The sequence below is a fragment of the Megascapheus bottae genome, chromosome 27 (genome assembly GCF_031878675.1).
Source record: "Megascapheus bottae isolate mThoBot1 chromosome 27, mThoBot2.hap1, whole genome shotgun sequence".
NCBI classification, from domain to species: Eukaryota; Metazoa; Chordata; class Mammalia; order Rodentia; family Geomyidae; genus Megascapheus; species Megascapheus bottae.
In genome coordinates, this window is record NC_143535.1 from 15,059,605 (window position 1) to 15,078,654 (window position 19,050).

The 19,050-nt window shown below is 47.3% G+C and overlaps 1 protein-coding gene across 4 annotated transcripts in view; it reads left to right on the forward strand.

Moving 5' to 3' along the window:
* Nucleotides 1-19,050, forward strand: part of St3gal4 (ST3 beta-galactoside alpha-2,3-sialyltransferase 4) — a 43,449-nt gene that overhangs the window by 9,253 nt on the left and 15,146 nt on the right. The gene's annotated exons all lie outside the window — the stretch shown is intronic.

Consider the following 19,050-nt stretch of genomic DNA (forward strand, 5'->3'; position numbering starts at 1 on the left):
AGGCTAGCACTCTACCACTTGAGCCACAGCTCCACTTTCTGGTTTTCTAGTGGCTAACTGGATATAACAGTCGCACAGACTTTCCTGCCCTGGCTAGCTGTGAACTGAGATTCTCAGATCTCAGCCCACTGAGTAGCTGGAATTCCAGGTGTGAGCCCCCAGGGCTTGTCTGGATGTTGAATTCTTGATACTGTCATAGAAAAGGATTTGAGGATTCATCAAAGTGGAAACCAAGAGAGTTTATTAGTAAAGTAAAATATTAAATAGTTACTTCGCAAACATAGGTACAGCCTATCTGATAACAAGAGTGCCAAGGGCTTTAATATAATAAAAAAGAGGTTGGGTTCAGCTCAGAGATAAGTGTTTCTCATTGTTCTTAGATACGTTATATTTAGTCACTCTTTACTTGTGTGGTTTTTTACTGTTATCTATTGGCTTTAGAGACTTTTTTTTTTTGCCAATTCAACAATTCAGGGGCTTGAGCTTAGAGCGTAGGTACTATCCCTGAGCTTTTTTGCTCAGGACTAGCACTCTAACAGTTGAGTCACAGTGCCACTTCTGGCTTTTTCTGTGGTACTGAGGAATTGAACCCAGGGCTTCATGCGTGTTAGATAAGCATTCTACTACTAAGCCATCTTCGAAGTTCCCCTCAGAGACTTCTAGGATGGATCTGCTTGTTAAACTTTAGTTGTTGATGTCTAGGCATGGTAGCAAAGAAAGAATGAATTTTGCTACATATTCCCTTTAAGACAGAGGTCCATCCTTGAGAGAAGTAAAAGCATATTGTGTGCTAAGAGGAGTCACTTTCCTAAGTATTTGTTTTCCAGAAGAGGTATCTTTAAGTTATTCTTCTTTAGTTTCCAGAGTGTACTAATTATTTGAGGCAAGAAGCCAGATCAGATGGAGAATGCTACTCTTTTACTGCAACTTATGAGAGAGTGTAAGGTTTAAAGCAAAGCTTTAACTAGTTTTGTTTTTTTTTGTTTTTTTGTTTTTTGCCAGTCCTGGGCTTGAGCTCAGGGCCTGAGCACTGTCCTTGGACTTTCTCAAGGCTAGAGCTCTACCACTTGAGCCTCAGTACCACGTCCGGCTTTTTTGTATGTATGTGGTACCAAGGAATCGAACCCGGGTCTTCATGCATGCTAGGCAAGCACTTTAACCACTAGGCCAAACTCCTGGCCCTTAAGTAGTTTTTAATAGAACTCGTGAATACGATGCTGGTCTCTGAATTCCTGGCTGCATTTTCCCTGATATTCCCTGTGACTCAGGAGGAGAAAGGAGACTGGTGAGAGACCATTAAATGAGAGAATGGAATACTGGGTCTTCACTCTACCTTTTTGCTCCCTGTCCCTGTGAGATTTCCCTTTCTGGCTTATCTCAGGGTCTGCTTCTTTGTCTCCCTTAGTGTCTCTGAGTGTTTCTTTTCTTTCCTTGACTCCAGAGGTTTCTAGGAAGAGCCCTGTGGGTGGTTCTTCTCCTCAGGCTGCAGTGGGAAAGACTGGTCATGCTTTTGTATCTTGAGGACAAGCCTGGTTCCTAGAAGGGCAAGAGGAAGTTGCTGGGTCAGGAACCACATTATCCAAGGCACGGGTGTTGGGGTCTGATAGGTGAAGGTCTGGCACCTGGTGTGAGCCACTAGGAACCACCACAGGGTGGAAGGACCCAAACTGTCACCTGTTCCTGCTGTCTTCCTCCTCTTGGCCAGGGCTGGATCATCTAAGGAGTAGGCCTCCTGTCTAGGAGGGAGACCCCATAGTGTTTGGGGCTGGGCCTAACAGGCAGGCCCTTGGCCCCACTCTTTAACTGAATAGATTCTGTAAAAAGAGAATCCTTTTCCTCCCTGGCCCTTGAGTTTCTGGCCAGCCTGCATCCTAGTCAGCCGTCTTTTCAGTGTCCAGGAGGCAGCCTAACTTGCATACACTTTCCTTGTCCTAAGCAGACTGGCCATAAGGTTCTCTTCCCCACCCCATTCAGCCGGTTACAATCCAGGGCTCTCATCCTGTTCTCTACACACACACACACACGCACACACGCACACACATGCACACAGTTCTCTTCCCACCTCATTCAGCCGGTTACAATCCAGGGCTCTCATCCTGTTCTCTACACACACACACACACACACACACACCTCCAGTGATCTGATGTTTTTTTGTCATCACTAATCTCCCAGCAGCTGTCCAAATAAAGGGGAAAGAAAATATAGATGTTTTCTTTCTGCAACAACTAGATTGACAGCTCAGTAAGACCAGGTAAGATGGCCAAAGCTGGGTGTTCTCTGAAGTTGGGATGTGGACTGGTCCTCATTTCCTTCAGCTCCTTCTAAGCAGGGGGAAACCAATGGTCAGAAGCACTGATTGGGCCTCACTGGTCTTTCCTGCCTTGTGGTGGAACACAGGCCCTTAGGACCATGTGTTTGGGTTATTCCAGGGACTGCCTCTTTGGTCCTCTGCTTCTCGGAAGTTTTGTTTTTTTGTTTTTTTTTTTTTTTTTAATTTATTTAATTCTGGGTCCGAAAGCTCCTGGCAAGAACTGGGGTTGCAATAGGCCTGAGTATGGTGCTTGCTCTCAGGCTGTAGTTGGTGATCTGCTCATGCTTTTATAACTCGAGGTCAAGCCTTGTTTACTGAGAAGGGCTAGGAACAAGGCTAGCCTAGGCATGGGTTTCTGACCTTTCTACATTGGAGTCTGGCATATGGTGTGACCCTTGGCACCACTAGAGTTGTTTTGAGGGATCTTCCAGGAAGAATAATGTGGACCTTGAGCCTATTGATTGGTTATGTGGATAGGTAGGCATGGGCAAAGCCACTGAACAAGCCTAGACTCCAGAATTCTTGGGCTCTAGGCTCTGCTGTCCTCAGCCCTGCTTTCTCATTGCTTTCCCTCTGGGTGTCCAATGAAATGCCTGAAGCCTGAGGGCTTAAGAGAAGCTGGGAAGGGTCTAGGAGTTTTCTGGATTCAGGTGTTCCCTGAGCTGAAAAGACAGACCCTCTCTCATAGGTGTAGAGAGGCTGGCTAGGCCTGGAGGATGGTAAATGTAGGTTGAGGGTTTCAAAGCAAGGAGCGAGCCCTTCCCTGGGCTCTGGGTATGCTGTGGATAGGGTCATGGCTGCCCCAGGAGCCCCTGCCATGTGTCCTTATCTTCTTTTTTTTTTTTTTTTGGTGGGTCAAGGCTACTGCCCTACCCTTGAGCCACAGCCCCACTTCTTGTTTTCTAGTGATTAATTGGAGATAAGAGTCTCACATTCTTTCGTGCTCAGGCTGACCTTGAACCATGATCTTTAGATCTCAGCCTCCTGAGTAGCTAGGATTACAGGCGTGAGCCACCACGCTGGGCTTGTCCTTATCTTCTATTGGCACTCTTCTGGCCCCTTCTCAGATGCTGCCTCCCCCCAACTCCCTCTGAGTATGACAAAAGATAGGCTGTCTTCCCGGAAGCTTGAGTTTAGCTGGACAGAAGGGCAGGGAACCTGAGGTTCTTCTCTACCTAACTTTCAGAGGTCCCAGGAGGGCTGGCACAGCCACTCCTGCTGCTGAAGCTCCTTAGCTCCTAGCTCCAGGGATCTGCGGTCACACAAACAAAACAGCAAGAGCTCGAGCTCCAGACTAAGGCCTCGGCACACCAGCACCCAGGAATGGGGGAAGAGAGTGAAAGCACTGTCTTGGCTGAGGGCACCCAACAAGCCTTGGAAGCTGTATGTGGGGTGGGGTGGTGGGCAGGGAAGGAGCGGGTATGAGGGCTCTGTGTGTGTGTGTGTGTGTGTGTGTGTGTGTGTGTGTGTGTGTGTGTGTGTGTTAGCCCACTGTGCTCTTGTGTGTACTGAGCTCTGACCAGTGTACACTGAGCTGTGTATGGGGTTCTTGTTAAGGCCTGAACAAATATGTTAGTGGCCAGGGGGCCCTTCCTGCTTCCTGGTTCTGTGTTGTGATAGAAGTGCGAGTTTTCACACCGTCACCTCTCCCTTTCTCCAAAGGGGCTGGGTAGGCACGAGATGGCTCTGAGTTCTGTGATGACCCAAGTGTTGACTAGACCCCTCTCCAACATTTCTGCCTGCTCCCCTGTGAGGGACCACTCACTGTTCCGAGTTTGTGAGAGCTTGTCATTTCCAGCAAGATCTAGACCACCAGCTTCCCCTCCCCCGCCCTCATTGTCTCTGTGACTTGGCACACTTTTTTTAACTGATGGAGACCACCTTCAGGGATCTCTTACTACCTTCTCTGTTCCTGGGGATGGACAGAGGGAGGAATTAGAGGGTTTGATTTCTCTTCTGGGAATCATAGACTCCACTCCTCTCTGACCGTCTCACCCCACTCCCTTCCCCTTTTTATTTTGACTTCTACACACTCAACTCCTTTAACTTTATTGGGCTATACAGAAGTGGACCCTCCCATGCTCAAAACTCTCTTGTTCTTGAATTACCAGCACAGGGCATTTGTCCACAGATTTGTTGCTGATCAGATATCCCTTTGAGAGGGGAGGGCAGTACAAATCCTGAGATTTCTTAAGAATCACTGAGAAGCTGGACGCCAGAGGCTCACTCCTGTAATCTTAGCTACTCAGGAGGCTGAGATCTGAGAAATGCTATTCAGAGCTAACCCAGGCACAAAAAGTCCATGAGACTTTTATCGCCATGAAAACACCTGAAGTGGTGCTGTGGCTCAAGTGGTAGAGTGCTAGCCTTGAACTGAAGAGCTCAGGGACAACACCCAGGCTCAGAGTTCAAGCTCCAAGACCGACAAAAAAACAAAAACAAAAATGGAAAAAACAATCATTGAAAGTCCAAACTGAGTTGATAGCAGCATGCAGCCCTTCTACCATGGGGCAAAGCTGAGATTTTATTCACTGCTATGGGATGCTTAGGATCAAATCTTGCCCAGAAGTGTGTCCATTTGGAAACTGAGGGAGTACAAGTAGTACCCAAGGTACAATGATTTGATTTAGAAGTTTCTGTTTTATCTTTATGATGGTGTGTAAACAAGTTCCATTCTGTAGAAACTGTACCTGGAATTCTGCCTTTTGCATTTTGCTCTTTTCCTGGACTGGTACTTTGTGGCATGAACTTCTTGCAATACTGGACAGGGGACAGTAGGCTCCAGCTCTGTCACCGTGTCACAGGGTGTGCTGCAGGTACCCCGGAGTAGACTGTGTTGCTAAGCTAGGCTGCTTGGTGGGTCAAGCCTAGGCTGTGGATTTTCTTTCCACTCAGGAGAGTTTTTTCAGGTCATAACGCCGTTGTAAGTCAGGTGCGTTTCTAACATGGAGAGGGCACGTTAATAGCAGAGGCAGTGTCATTCTGGAAATAAAGCGTTGCTCATGGGGAAGTACTACCTGTCGGGGGCTGGCACTGTGATGGCATGGGGGCATGGATGGTGGAATGCCTAAGTGTCTAGCTCACATTCAGAGAACCTGTCCAAGCCCCATTGGACTGACCAGGTATGGTAGAACTGGTCAGTTGGCCTGGATGCCAACTTTAGAGAGTTGCTGTACCTGAAAAGTGAGTGGCTCCATTCTTCCCCTTTGTCACCCTGCAGCTTCCTTCCCCTCCCCTTTGTCACAGCCAGGGCCCTATGATCTGAGCAAGCTGGACTGTGTACTAGGCGAGACAGATGGTGGGAGGTAGGGTGGGGACGGTATCATCAAGGGACCTTGACACGCCTCCTCTATAAATCAGAATAAAAGTTCCATATAACATAGTTTAATGAATGAATCCAGATGGGCACCGGTGGCGCACACCTGTCATACTAGCTACTCAAGAGGCTGAGAGCTGAGGATCAGGGTTGGAAGCCACCCCAGATAGGAAAGTCCATGAGACTCTATCTCCAACAAACTACTCAGGAAAAAGCCAGAAGTGCTGTGACTCCAGTATGACAGAACATTAGTCTAAAGAGCATAGTCAAAAGAGCACAGGGACAGCCCTGAGTTCAAGATCCAGAACCAGCACAAAATCAATAAATGAATCTAGTGCTGTCACGTCTCTTGTCCATTGCCTCTGGTGACTTTTCATGGCACCTACAATACTTCAAGCTCTGTGGGACAGCCTGCAGGAGTCTAGACCACCTGGTCCTGGGGCCTCTCTACAGGGCCTTCTGCCTAGCCCTCCTTGCTGCCCTCAGACTTTGTTCTGTTTCTTACATCTCACAAGCATAGGGCCTTTGTGTATCTCTCAGTCCAGAATCTTTTGTCCCTGGCCCTTGGAGGTCTTAAGTCGAAACCATCTCCTTAAAGAGATAGTCCTGATTACCCAGTTGCCTGGGAACTGACTAATCACTCTGCTACTTGGCCTTGAGTCACTACCCTCCTAGTATCTGTTGTTATTATATTACCATCAGCCTTTATGGGCAGAGGGACACAGTGCTTATCTTCACCTAGGTTAAAATTCCTTGGGTGTGGGTCTGTCATCCACTTGACTACCATAACCAAGACAATCCCTTTCATACAGTAAGCCCGAAGTCCCTGTTGTTTTCTATTCCTGTCACGGACATACATATCTCTGTCCTTGAACACCTGTACTGGGACAAGGGCATTATTCCAGGCCAATCCTTATGAGATCAGGTAGAGGCAAAGATTAGTGAGGTTTGGCTTGTGACTCTCCTGGGGTCCCCACAGGAGTATGGTTTTCTCTAAGCCATGTCATTCAGATCCCTGATCTGCTGCTGTAGGATTTGGAAGTGAGCAGAACTGGCCTGAGGGTGACAGGAATCAGTTACACAGAAATCATACCTGTGTGGCAAAGGGGTGCCCTTGGGAGTACAAGGAGGGAGCACACAGAAAGAGAAGCACAGGTGGGCTGGCTCATCCAGCTTCTTCTCGGGGATTCTCTCAAGCCTTATCTGTGCATGCCCAGCTTTTTGCATGGGCTATTTTTTTTTTTTAACTCGCAGAGAGCAGAAAGATACTGCTGTTAGCCCCAAACAACAGAGCTCTTGTGTAAATTAGAAATAACCCTTCCACATGAGAAAGGGTATCAATGTATGTGAAGTAATGCACCTTCTATCTGATGAATATAATGTAACCCTTCTATTAATTACAATAAAAATATATGAAAAAAAGAAATAACCCTTCCTATTCTGGGGCATATCGTTTGCCATGCAGAAGGAAGGCTAGAGTTTAGACTTATTTGCCACCTTGGCATGGCAATGTCTACCCCAGAAGTGTATTCTGCACTCATCTCGGTACTTAGCATGGGGTACAAGCAGGAACAAGAAGGGAAGGTCTGAAAGGCTAGCAGAATGACTCAAGTAAAAGAGTGTCTAGCAAATCTCAAGACCAGCAGAGAGAGGAGTGGGGAGCACTCTGTGATGTGAGAAAGGCTGGTGTGTTTTAGGGCTTCGATGAACTGCTTCCACTTCAGTGAGGAGCCCTGGAGACCTTGTTTTTAGGCATGTCCAACTGCTCTCCAAGATAGGATATTTTTTTTAATCCTTATTTACCTAACTCATAACCCCACTCTAGCACCATGCCAGTGGCTCACAGCTATAACCCTAGCTACTCAGAAGGCTGAGATCTGCAGATTTGAAGTCATCTCAAGACTCTTATGTCCAGTTAAGCAGAAAGCCAGAAGTGGAGTTGTGGCTTAACATCATCCTTGAGTGCTCAGGCCCTGAGTTCAAGCCCCAGTACTGGCACACAACCAACACAGAACAAAAATCCACACATACACAGCTAATAATCCATCCAAAAGTTAGGTCCAAGGATGTAAGAACATTTATATTCCCCTCCTCCTCCTCTTCTTCCTCCTCCTCCTCCTCTTCCTCCTCCTCTTCTTCTTCTTCTTCTTCTTCTTCTTCTTCTTCTTCTTCTTCTTCTTCTTCTTCTTCTTCTCCTTTTCTTTCTAGTAGTTTTGTTGTTGTTGGAAGTATATTGTACTCATCAGTTTAAAAAAACTGGACAGGGGCTGGGATGTAGCTCAGTGGCAAAGTGCTTGCCTAGCAAGTGTAACTTCCTGGGTTCGATCCCCAGTACCAAAAAAGAAAAGACAAAAAAAATACAGTTAAAAAAACTGGACAGTCCAAAGGGGTATATGATGACATCTCAACCAGCCATGGTAGAGGATGCCTGTAATTCCAGCTTTTGGGAGGCAGAGGCAGAAGGATGAAGTTTGAGGTTGACTGGGGCTATATAGGCCGCTTAATGAGATTCTGCCTCAGACCAAAACCAAACCAAAACAATCCAAAAATGTCTCCCATATTGCATACACTTATCTTTCTGGTCTGCCTTCTGCAGAGGCAACCACCTTCTGAGTAATTTATTCATGTATGGATACATATATGCATGCATGGAATATTTCATTAAAAGTCCATTTGGAGAAAAACAGAACAGAGGTCTCTGCCTGCTTTTCAAAATGCTAAACCTAGAGACCACTTGCTAAAGAATGCATGAACTTGCATCCTCTTCTCTCCTCCACAGTGCTCATCATCTGTACCATGAAACCTTCAAGCAGTTCTTCAAGGGTAGATTTTTGTCTCCACCTTTTGCTGTTATAAAAAGTGCTGTGGGGTGGGTACAGTGGCGTAAACCTTGCCAGTTAGAAGCATGAGACAGGGGCGGGGAGTGTGACCCAGTGGTAGAATGCTTGCCTAGCATGCACGAAGTCCTGGGTTCTATTCCTCAGAAAAGTGCTGGAAGTGGTGCTATGGCTCAGATGGTAGAGTGCTATCCTTGAGAAAGTCCAAGGACAGTGCCCAGACCATGAGTTCAAGCCCCAGGACTGACACCCCCCCCCAAAAAAAAAAAAGTGAGGCAGGATTGATTGAGCCCAGGAACTTGAGAGACCAGATAGTGCAGAGTGGTAAGAGCTGGTCTCTAAAGACACACACACACACACACACACACACACACACACACACTCACTCATCCCAACAAGGCAGGGGTGGATGGTGGGGAGGGTTCATTTGTAGTGAACATCTTGATTGACAAATCTCTGTGCAAACATAGGCTTTTTTATAGAACAATATGGCACTGGAATACCCAGGGTGGTAAAGGGGATGTTGATAGATATTACCCAATCCTGCCCACAAGTCTAACCTGTTTTTCACTGCACAGTCTCTGTGAGGGGCCCTTTCCCCACATTCTGAGAGCACTGTGCAACTCATACCTCTTGTGATTTTTAGCATTAAGAGCCCTTTAAAAAAAAAAAAAAACAGTTCCTTAACTACACTGGAATATATATATATTTTTTTTTTCACTGAGGTCTCCCAAGTGCTAAGCAATGTTTTATCATGGGGCTACACCCCTAGTCCTGGGTCAGATGTCTTTTTTGTTTTGTTTTGCTTTTAGTTGACTTGATCTTGAACTTGGGATAGTGATGGTAGGGGAAGCAACAGGAAAACAGAGTACTGGGGGGAGGGGTGGAAGGGCAGATGCAGAGGCATTATTTGGCTCAGTCTCTAACCCACACAAAGAAACGCAGGGGTAGCTACGTGGCCCTTTCAGTGGCCCAGAGGCTGTCCCTGGTTGTGACTCTGGAAGAAGCTTCTTGCTGGACCCCTAGGGTGTGAAATCATAGCACACGGAGGGTGCAGCCTGCACGGTGGGCCAGGGAGGACGGATCTACAGAGTGCCCTGCTCCCGGACTCAGCCCAGATTCTCCCCAGCAACTGCAGCCACATAGACACCAGAAGGTGAGGGGGGTAAGGGGTTGGGGGCTTCACCTCCCCTCACCCCCACAGCAAGCCTCCATGGCGTTCTGTCTTCTCAATGTCGACCCGAGGGTAAAGTCAGCACGTCCTGTGATCTGAGCCCACCCACCCCGCCAGCTCCTCACCAAGCTCCTCCAGAAGAAGAATGTGGGGGGGGGAAGCCCAGCCCCAGACACCCCGAAGCCACCATGGTGGAAGGACGCGCAGGTGTCGAGCTCTGGGCCCCGCGCATGCCCAGATGGGTGCGAGGTGGGGAACGTCGAGCCCACGTCGGGCTGGCTGGCGTGCGTCGGGCTGGCTGGCGTGCGTGCTGCCGCCCAGCCTGTGCGTGGAGGTCAGAGGTCAGGGCTCCCCCATCCGGGAAGGCCGCGAAGGCTACCAGAGTAGCGCGGAGAGGCCGCGCCCAGGGATCCTGCTGTCAGAATGTCGCACAGTCTCCCCAAAGGCGCCCAAGGTGGCGGAGAGGCGGGTCCGATGGGCTCCAGGCCGGATGGTGCAGCGGGCGCCACCTGCACGCAGGTACCGCGGCTCTAGGACGCCATTGCAGCCAAGGAGGCCGTCCACACCGGGGGTGGAGGGGAGGCCGGGGCCTGGAGGCCCGGGCCGTCGCTGGGCTGCCCCGGCGGACGCTGGCACTGCAAGCCCACCTGCACCCCGTCCCGAGCACCCCCATGGGAACATTCAGGATCAGCCACCGCTGAACTTCCATCGCTGGAGGCCTCGCGCCGCGCCGAGCCCCGGACCCCTAGGCCCGGGCATCTCGTGCTGACCCGCCTCCCTGCACACGGGCTCTTGGCCCTTCCCACTCTTCTTTTTTCCTCATCATTTCCTTGGTTTTCTTTCTTTATGGTGGTGCTGGGGCCTGCACAGTGCCACCCCTCTCATTTATTTTATTTTATTTTTTTTTCTGCTCAAGGCTGGCTCTCTACCATTTGAGTCACACCTCCACTTCCAGCTTTTTACTGGCTAATTTAGAGATCGAGTCTTCCTTGGATTAATTTCCCCGGGCTGGCTTTGAACTGTGATCCTGAGATCTTAGCCACCCTAGTAGGTGTGAGCCACCCACATCCAGCCCCTCCCTTGCCAATTTGTGTGTGTGTGTGTAAGAGAGACTGGACTCACAATTCAGTATCTGACATTTGCTTACGCTTCTTGGCTGATGCTCTACGACCTCAGCCATGCCTTACCTCCAACACCTCTTGTAAATTTTATGTGATGAATATATTCTTTTAGTCTATTGTGATCTTTAAACAGTGTGTGTGTGTGTGTGTGTGTGTGTGTGTGTGTGTGTGTGTGCACGGTGCTTGAACTCAGGGCCTCTAAATGTACATTTCCTGGAACTCTCTATTCCCTCTTTTTCAACATACAAATATTGTAATCATAAAATTAGTATCAGGGGCCGGGAGTTTGGCCTAGTGGTAGAGTGCCTGCCTAGCATGCAGGAAGACCAGGGTTCAATTCCTCGGTACCACATACATAGAAGAAAGCCAGGATTGATGCTGAGGCTCGAGTGGTAGAGCTCTAGCCTTGAGAAAGTCCAAGGACAGTGCTCAGGCCCTGAGCCCAAGCCCAGGACTGGCAAAAAAAAAAAAAAAAAAAAAAAAATAGTATCAGAAGCCAGATGCTGGTGGCTCATGCCTGTAAATCCTAGCAACTCACTCAGGAAGCAGAGATCTGAGGATCCGGGTTCAAAGTCAGTCCAGGCACTTAAAGTCAATGACACTCTTATCTTCAGTTAACCACCAGAAAACCGGAACTGGGACTGTGAGCTCAAGTAGTAGAACACTAGCCTTGAACTGAAGAGCTCAAGGACAATGTCCAGGCCTAGAGTTCAAGCCCCACAGACTGACAAAAAGAAAAAAAAAATAAGTGTCAGAGGCTTGGGTTAATCAGCCAAATTATCAAAACAACAAATGTAAACTTTTTCCATACCATGTCAAACTTTTTTCCCCATTAAGAAATAGAAAAGTAAGTGGGGTGCAGTGGCTCATGCCTGTAATCCTAGCTACTCCAGAGGCAGAGATCTGAGGATCAAGGTTCAAAGCCTGCCCGAGACTCTTATCTCCAGTTAACCTCTAGAAAACAGGACGTGGGGCTTGGCTCAAGGGTAGGGCGGTAGTCTTGAGCTGTAGGACTCAGGGACATCACCCAGACCCAGGGATAGAGCAGTACCCGTGAGCTGAAGAGCTCAGGGAGAATGCCCAGGCCTAGCTCAATCAAGCCCCATGACCTACAAAAAAATTAAATAAAAAAAAAAAATAGAAAAGTGGTAGAACTTGCCTAGCATGCATAGAGGCCCTAGACTTGATAGCTCAAATATGTGTGTCTTCTCATGACTGACTTATTTCACTTAGCCCAGTGTCTTCACTCAGTGTTAATTCATTTTGTAGCAGAATTTCCCTTTTATAACTGATAATGGTACATTCTGTGCATAGGTCATATTTTGTTTGTCCTCTTATCCTTCCAAAGACACTATGTTGCTTCTGCATTTTAGCTCTTGTGACTAATGCTGCTATGGATTTGGCTGTATAAATAGCTCTTTGAGGTCCTGGTTTCAGTTCTTTGGTGATTATTCATATAGCAGAGGTGGCATTGCTAGATCAAATTGTGTCCTGCTTTTTCCCTTGCTTCATTGACTTCTGAATTGATGTATGTAATACACATTGTCTGTGACTTGTTGAGAGCTTACACCCTGAGCATGGTATACCACTGCAGATTAGGAAAGGTCTGTTTTGGACTCCCTGGAGAGAGGGGTACTGCTCAAGAGTGGGCACCTTTGATCAGAGACTCTGCTCCTGATTTACCTGGAAAGACAGAGTAAGACTGACCACTTTTTTTTTGTGGGTCATGGGGCTTGAACTCGCTGGGTCATTGTCCCTGAGCTCTTCAACTCAAGGCTACCACCCTACCGTTGAGCCAAGCCCCACTTCCCGTTTTCTAGAGGTTAACTGGAGATAAGAGTCTCTGATCCTTTTGTGCCCGGGCTGGCTTTGAACCTTGATCCTCAGATGTCAGCCTCCTGAGTAGCTAGGATTACGGGGGTGAGCCACCACACCTGGCTTCTCAGTGCTAATGCCTCCCATGTACCTCCACCTCGCTCCCCCCCACCAATCTGCCCTTGAGTCTGGGCCAGTAGGTGGATTGTGCTCAGTGTGGGCAGAGTCTGGATGGCAATGCCTCTCCCGTCTCTCAGGCAGCTGCGGGCTTGTGTAATGAATGTAGCCAAGCAGCCAAGGAGGCAGGTGAGTGTGGTTGTGGGAGTGGGTAGGAATGGAGAGGAGGTACTGTGATAGAGGACCTGATTATCTGGTGTGGGGAGAAGCTGCCATATGCCAGGAAAAGCCAGGGCTACCTGACACTGTCACCTCCCAGGGGCTGAATGCTTGTGCTCTGCCAGGCTAGTACTGAAGCTATGGTCTGGAGGCTCATGACATTTTGAAGAACCTGCTTCAGGCACCCCCTCATTTTACAGAGGAGAAATCCAAGGCTCCGAGAATCCAAATTGGATCTCAGGTTTTTCTCAGTGCCTTTCCCTTTCTAAAACTGCCAATGGTGCTTTGAACCCCCGAGCAAGTAAAGAAAAGGTGATTTTTTTTTCCCCCTGCGAGCTCTCCCCAGGCTTCTTACCCTCCCCCCTCCACCCCCTCCTCCGGCTGAAGTTGGTTAAGCTGCGTCAGAGGTGACAACCACCAGTTCTTCAGAAACTGTAATCTTTCTGCTGGTAATCTAGCTGCTGATAACAGTAACGGTGTCCTTGTGAGGAGAGAAAGTGGAGACCTTTGTTGGCCCTGCTAAATCCCAGTCTGAACTTCAGGCAAGGCCCCAGTACATTGATATGCCCCAGGTCTTTGCAAAAGAAGGACCTGATGACATTTTCTGTTCATAGTTTCTCTGCTGGTTTGCTGAGTGAGTGAATAATCATATAGATATTTGTTGATTACTTATGTAGCAGGCATTCGGTATAGTGTTGAGACATGGTGGGACACAAGAAGCCCTGCTTTCTTCACATGGTATAACTGCTCCAATGGAAATGAAGCAGTCTGGTGTCACAGAGACAAATGGGAGACTGAGGAAGCACCTGCTGAATTGGTTATCTGGAATAAGCTATGGCCAGGAGGCTGGTCCCAGCCACTGGCTCCTTCCTCCCCTGCCCATCTCTGCCTGCCCTGATGCGAACTCAAACATGAAGTCATAGGCTTTGACCTCTGTTTCTGTCCAGCCTCCATTCTCCAACGGAGGGTCTCTCTGTGCAGATGGGGTTGTGCAAACTCCAGTCCTTACCTTTGAGGAGGGAAGAGGTGCTTAGGAAATGTGAGGGATGCGTCATCCAGATGACAAGCATCATCTAGGATTTCCATAGTTCTGTAAACATTGAATCATGAGTATGTGTGGTTCAAGGTTCAGTTTTATCTCTGTCTTTTTAAATTGTGGACAGATGGATCAAAAACAGTGGGGTTTTGTGTGTTTGTGTGTGTGTGTGTGTGTGTGTGTGTGTGTGTGCGCGCGCACGCGCGCGCACACGTACCCATGTATGTAGCTGGATGTGGTGGCTCAAGCCTGTAATCCTAGCCACTCAAGAGGCTGAGATCTGAGGATTGCAGTTCAAAACCAACCTGGGCACTAAAGACTGTGAGACTCTTACCTCCAGTTAACTACCAGCAAACCAGAAATGGTGCTGAGGCTCAAGGGGTAGAGTGGTAGCCTTGAGCTGAAGAGCTCAGGGACAGTGCTCAGGCCCAGAGTCCAAGCCCCACGACCAAAAAAAAAAAAAAGATATATACATGTATCCTACATTTTAGACTATTGGAATATTGGGATTCATATTTTGCGTACAATTGAACCTTGCCTATGAGTCTTATCTAATCACCACTTTGTGGAAACTATGGGAGGGATTGTTTCATGGATTAGAAGATGAGGCTTAGGGATGTTGGCATTGTAATAGCTGGCAGAAGGGAGGAGTCATTCCCAGCATCTGACCTCAAGGACACACAATTCTGAAGAGAAGGCTCTGGAAAGCCACTTTTTTGGGGGGCGGGGGTGTGGGAGGTCATGGGGCTTGAGCTTGGCCTGGGCGCTATCCCTGAGCTCTTCAGCCCAAGGCTACTGGCCTACCCTTGAGCCAAGCCCCACTTCCCATTTTCTAGAGGTTAACTGGAGATAAGAGTCTCAGGCCCTTTTGTGCCTTATCTGGCTTTGAACCTTGATCCTCAGATGTCAGCCTCCTGAGTAGCTAGGGTTACAGGTGTGAGCCACTGCACCTGGCTGGAAAGCCACTTCTATCTGATCTGCTTATTTACCTAAATGAGCTGATATGGGCTATAGGAAGGGATTGGAGGAGACACTCTGCAGCTACTGGAGCAAGATGCCAGGATCAGGAAAAGGGGCTGAATGTGGCCAGAATAGCAGTTGAACCCATTGAACAGGAGCAATGCCATCTTTAATTATTCCAGGGTTTGGGTGGTCCTAAGGCACAAGGATGGAGATAGAAACAGGGCTTTTATTTTGTTTTGTTTTTTTTTGCTTGGTTGGCTGAGGCTTGAACTCAGGGCCTGGGCACTGTCTATTAGCTTTCCTGCTCAAGGCTGGTGTTCTGCCACTTGATGCACAGCTGTACTTCAGGCTTTTTGCTGCATACTTGGAGATAACAGGCTCAAGGACTTTTCTGCTTGGGCTGATTCTGAACCATAATCTTGAGATTTCATCTTCCTGAGTGGCTAAGGATCACTGCCTGGAGGACAGTTTTTGTGGACTCTAATGTGTAAGGCCTTTAAGACTTGACTGTAGGTTAGCAGAAGCAGGACACCTCCCCAGACGTCTCAGGCCCCTGCAAGTCTTTTGGGATTGAAGCATGCAAAGCAAGTACATTTTAACCAGCCCTGAAGTGTAGTACTTGGCGCTGGACATGGCTGTGATGCCTAGATAGGGCTGGGCAGGATCTTGTGGATTATCTTACCTAGTACTATCCTATAGAAATAGAAAGGGAACTACAAACCATTTTACATTCATTTTTTCCCAGGCTCTAATGGCCTGTAATCCTGGCGACTCAGAAGGTTGGAATTTTGAGGGCTGAAGTTCAAAGTCAGGCTTGACAGAATATTCTACAAGACTCCATTATCCAAGAACACTAGCAAAGAAAAAAAAAAAGCTAGGCTGGAGGTATGGCTCATAGTGGTAGAGTACTAGACAAGCAAGCTGAACAGGTACCTGGCCCCAAGTTCAAATCTTGGTGCAGCACATAAAAACATTTTATACCATTTTAATGTAGCTACATTTTCAAAGACAAGATATATGAAATATAGCCCAAACTAAATATAGAGGTATAATATAGCCCGAACATTTTTGCCAGGCAAACGCTCTTCCACTGAGCTAAATCCTGAACCCCAACATTAGCATTTGAATGGGAGAGAAATATAAAATAATTCTAAAGATGATAGTTCAATCTTTTTTCTCTTAAGTCCTTGAAATGTGTGGATGTTCCTACTTAGAATACATGTTGTTGTGGCCAAACACATTGCAAATATGCAGTAGCCACTTAGCTTAGAGCCTGGGCAGAGGAGGGCTGATGCAATCTGGGGACAAACAGATTAGGGGTAATGATCTGGTCCTAGTCCAATAGTTTCTGAGCCTCAGGCAGTATTTTCTGAGTAGGAGGAATAAGGAGGGACACTCCTCCCCCACCCCATCCCTGACCAAATCCCCTGATCCAGCCCTGGGGCAGGTCCATTTTGGCACTGGGATTCTATATTTATTCTGCATCTGGCCTGTCTCACAGACTACCACCTATCACATGGGCTGTAGCTTTCTAACCCTGAGAATTCATGAAAATCAGAGCCTCTGGCCCTCCAGGCAGACACTGGAAGGATGACTTCCAGGTGGCTCCCCATGGTGTCTAGTGACTGGCAGCTGATCAAGTGCATGATACAGTGTTTCTGTGCAGAAGTCTGCTGAGCTCAGATGCTGGGGCTGGGGAACAGAAAGAGCCTTGTGTCTAAAGAGGGAAGTGTGCCCACATTTTCCTCTGTGTTTGATGGCTTGGAGGCCTCCCAACTAATGGCCTTGAAATATTTGGTTGATTCCTATGCCCTCTGCTGTCCCTAAAGAGCTTGGGAGAAGGGCAGCCCCTATTTCTAGGCATGCTAGGATCACACTGTACAGTACCTCCAGCCAGTATCTCAGCAGCAGCTATATGAGAAGTGCTGGAGGGAGCCTGAACTATTGTTACTGCTTGTTTCCAGTCTGGTATCCTTTGCACTATGACAACAATGTTCCGATGAGTAGCTCCATTTGTTAATTTCACGACTTTGTATTGCAAGCCAACTGTGTGCCAGGCACTACCAGTCTAATCATTGGTGATGTGGCAGTAAGAAAAATAAGAGCATCTTTTGAAAGTAGAGGAAGAAGATCAGTAGTGTTAGATGTGTGGGAATTGTTGCTGGGAAGCAGCTAGGTAGGTAGAATGCTAAGCCCATGTATGAGAGAAAAGCGTTACAGGCCAAGCAAACAGCAAATGCAGAGGCCAGATGGATGGATGGCCTGTGTCTAGCTAGCCTCATCAAGGCATAGGAAGGCTTGGGGGAGAGGGAAGGGTTGGGACATGAAAGAGGGAATTGCTGTCTATGTAGATTCCTGCAGGTCAGAGCTAGGGCGTGGGCTGTCCAAGTGAGATGAACAGGATGTGGTCACACTCAAAGTCCAGCTTGAGTTCCTTCTGGGATTTTAGCAGAGGACGGTAAGCTGAGAATCCATTTAGACTAATTGACACCATGGAGATTAGCATACCTTGACAGGCTGGTGAATGTGTGCAAACAGGCATCATGTACATACACTGAGGATCAGAAGGGTTGTGTGTAGGGCCCAGGAGACCTGGCATATATCATGGTACATATAGCATGGCTGCAAGAAAGAGACAGCATGCATGGAAGTGTGGTGTCCAGCCAGGCAGCACCAATGATCCTACAAAAATAGTCATGCGCTTTGCAAACTTGAGAGCATCCAAAAGGGCGGGCAGTAGAGCCCAGGCTATAGCGCCTATGTCTCATGAGGAAGCCTTCCTGAAAAGGGGACTGAGGAGGTTTATTGCTGTTTTGAAGCTCGTGAAAGACTCTGTGTGAAGGGCCCCACTTCCTGAGTTGCTTCAAAGGGCAGGCAATAGGTGGACATTCCAGGAACTTGGAATCTAGGGAGTTATTCCTTTATGAGACATTTTTATTGGAAGCACTAGGAACTGGTGATTGGAATGGGGTCCTACAAGATTAAAGTTTCTAATATGGTTTCATTCCTCTCTAGCTGTACAACCTGTGCCATGGCACAGACCTTTTTCTGCATTTTAGTTTTCTATCTTGGCAGAGGAAGACGTTGAAGTGTCTGGTTCACTGGACTAATACTTGAGACTTATCTCCAATTAACTACCAAAAACTGCTGAAAGTAGAGTTGTGGGTCAAGTAGTAGAGTACTAGCTTGGAGGAAAAAAAACAACTCAGGAGTAGCCCCTGATCCTGAGTTCAAACTCTAGAACTGGTACAAGTAATCAAAGGTGCAGAAGTGGCGAGGTCCTAGTCTTGCATGTAGTAATCACAATAAGTAAACACATGAAGGTATAATAACCTGTTATGCTTTCTGTCATCATGTGAAATATTATAAAACATCTGCCATATTCTAGTTCCTCTTAATACAACTGGGTGACGTGAAAACACTCCCAACCAGACAACAGTCACAGTTTCAATGGGCAAGGATCCAAAGATATATGATTTTATTATATAAAATTATATTTTCTAATAAAGCACCTATAACCCAAGTATTCTGGTAGATTCTTCATATAAGTAAATCTCCAACTCCAAGGATTATAAAATAATGGACAAAACTTTATAAAAGCCAGCACCTGTTTCATACTAATTATGTCATCTGCTAAGTGATGAAATCAAGGTATAAGGAATATTTTGTGGGAATGAAGGCATTAGTTTAGAGTTTTCTGAAAAGACTTTATAAAGAACGGGCCATATAAGGCCAGTGTCTCTGGAGTGGGACTGTTCAGTCTGTTAAAGTGGGAGGGGAGGGTCAAGGTATTGTCTTAGTCTGTTTGTGCTCCTGCAATAGAATGCCACAAGCTTGCCATTTATGACAAAGTGAAGTTTATTCACCTCTTGGTTCTATAAGCTGGGAAATTAAATATGGAGAGAATTTATCATCTCATGGTGGAAAGTGGAAAGGCAAGGGAAGGAGGGCCAACTTGGCCTCTTTTAAAGAAATAAAGATATTAATTTATCCTTGAGTCAGAACCTTCAGGTTCTAAACACCTCTTGAAAGCCTCATCTCCCTATATGGCTGCATCGGGGGCTGTGTTTCTATCATGTGAACTTTGGGAGACACATTCAAACATAGCATTCTGTCCTTGGCCACCAAATTAACTACCCC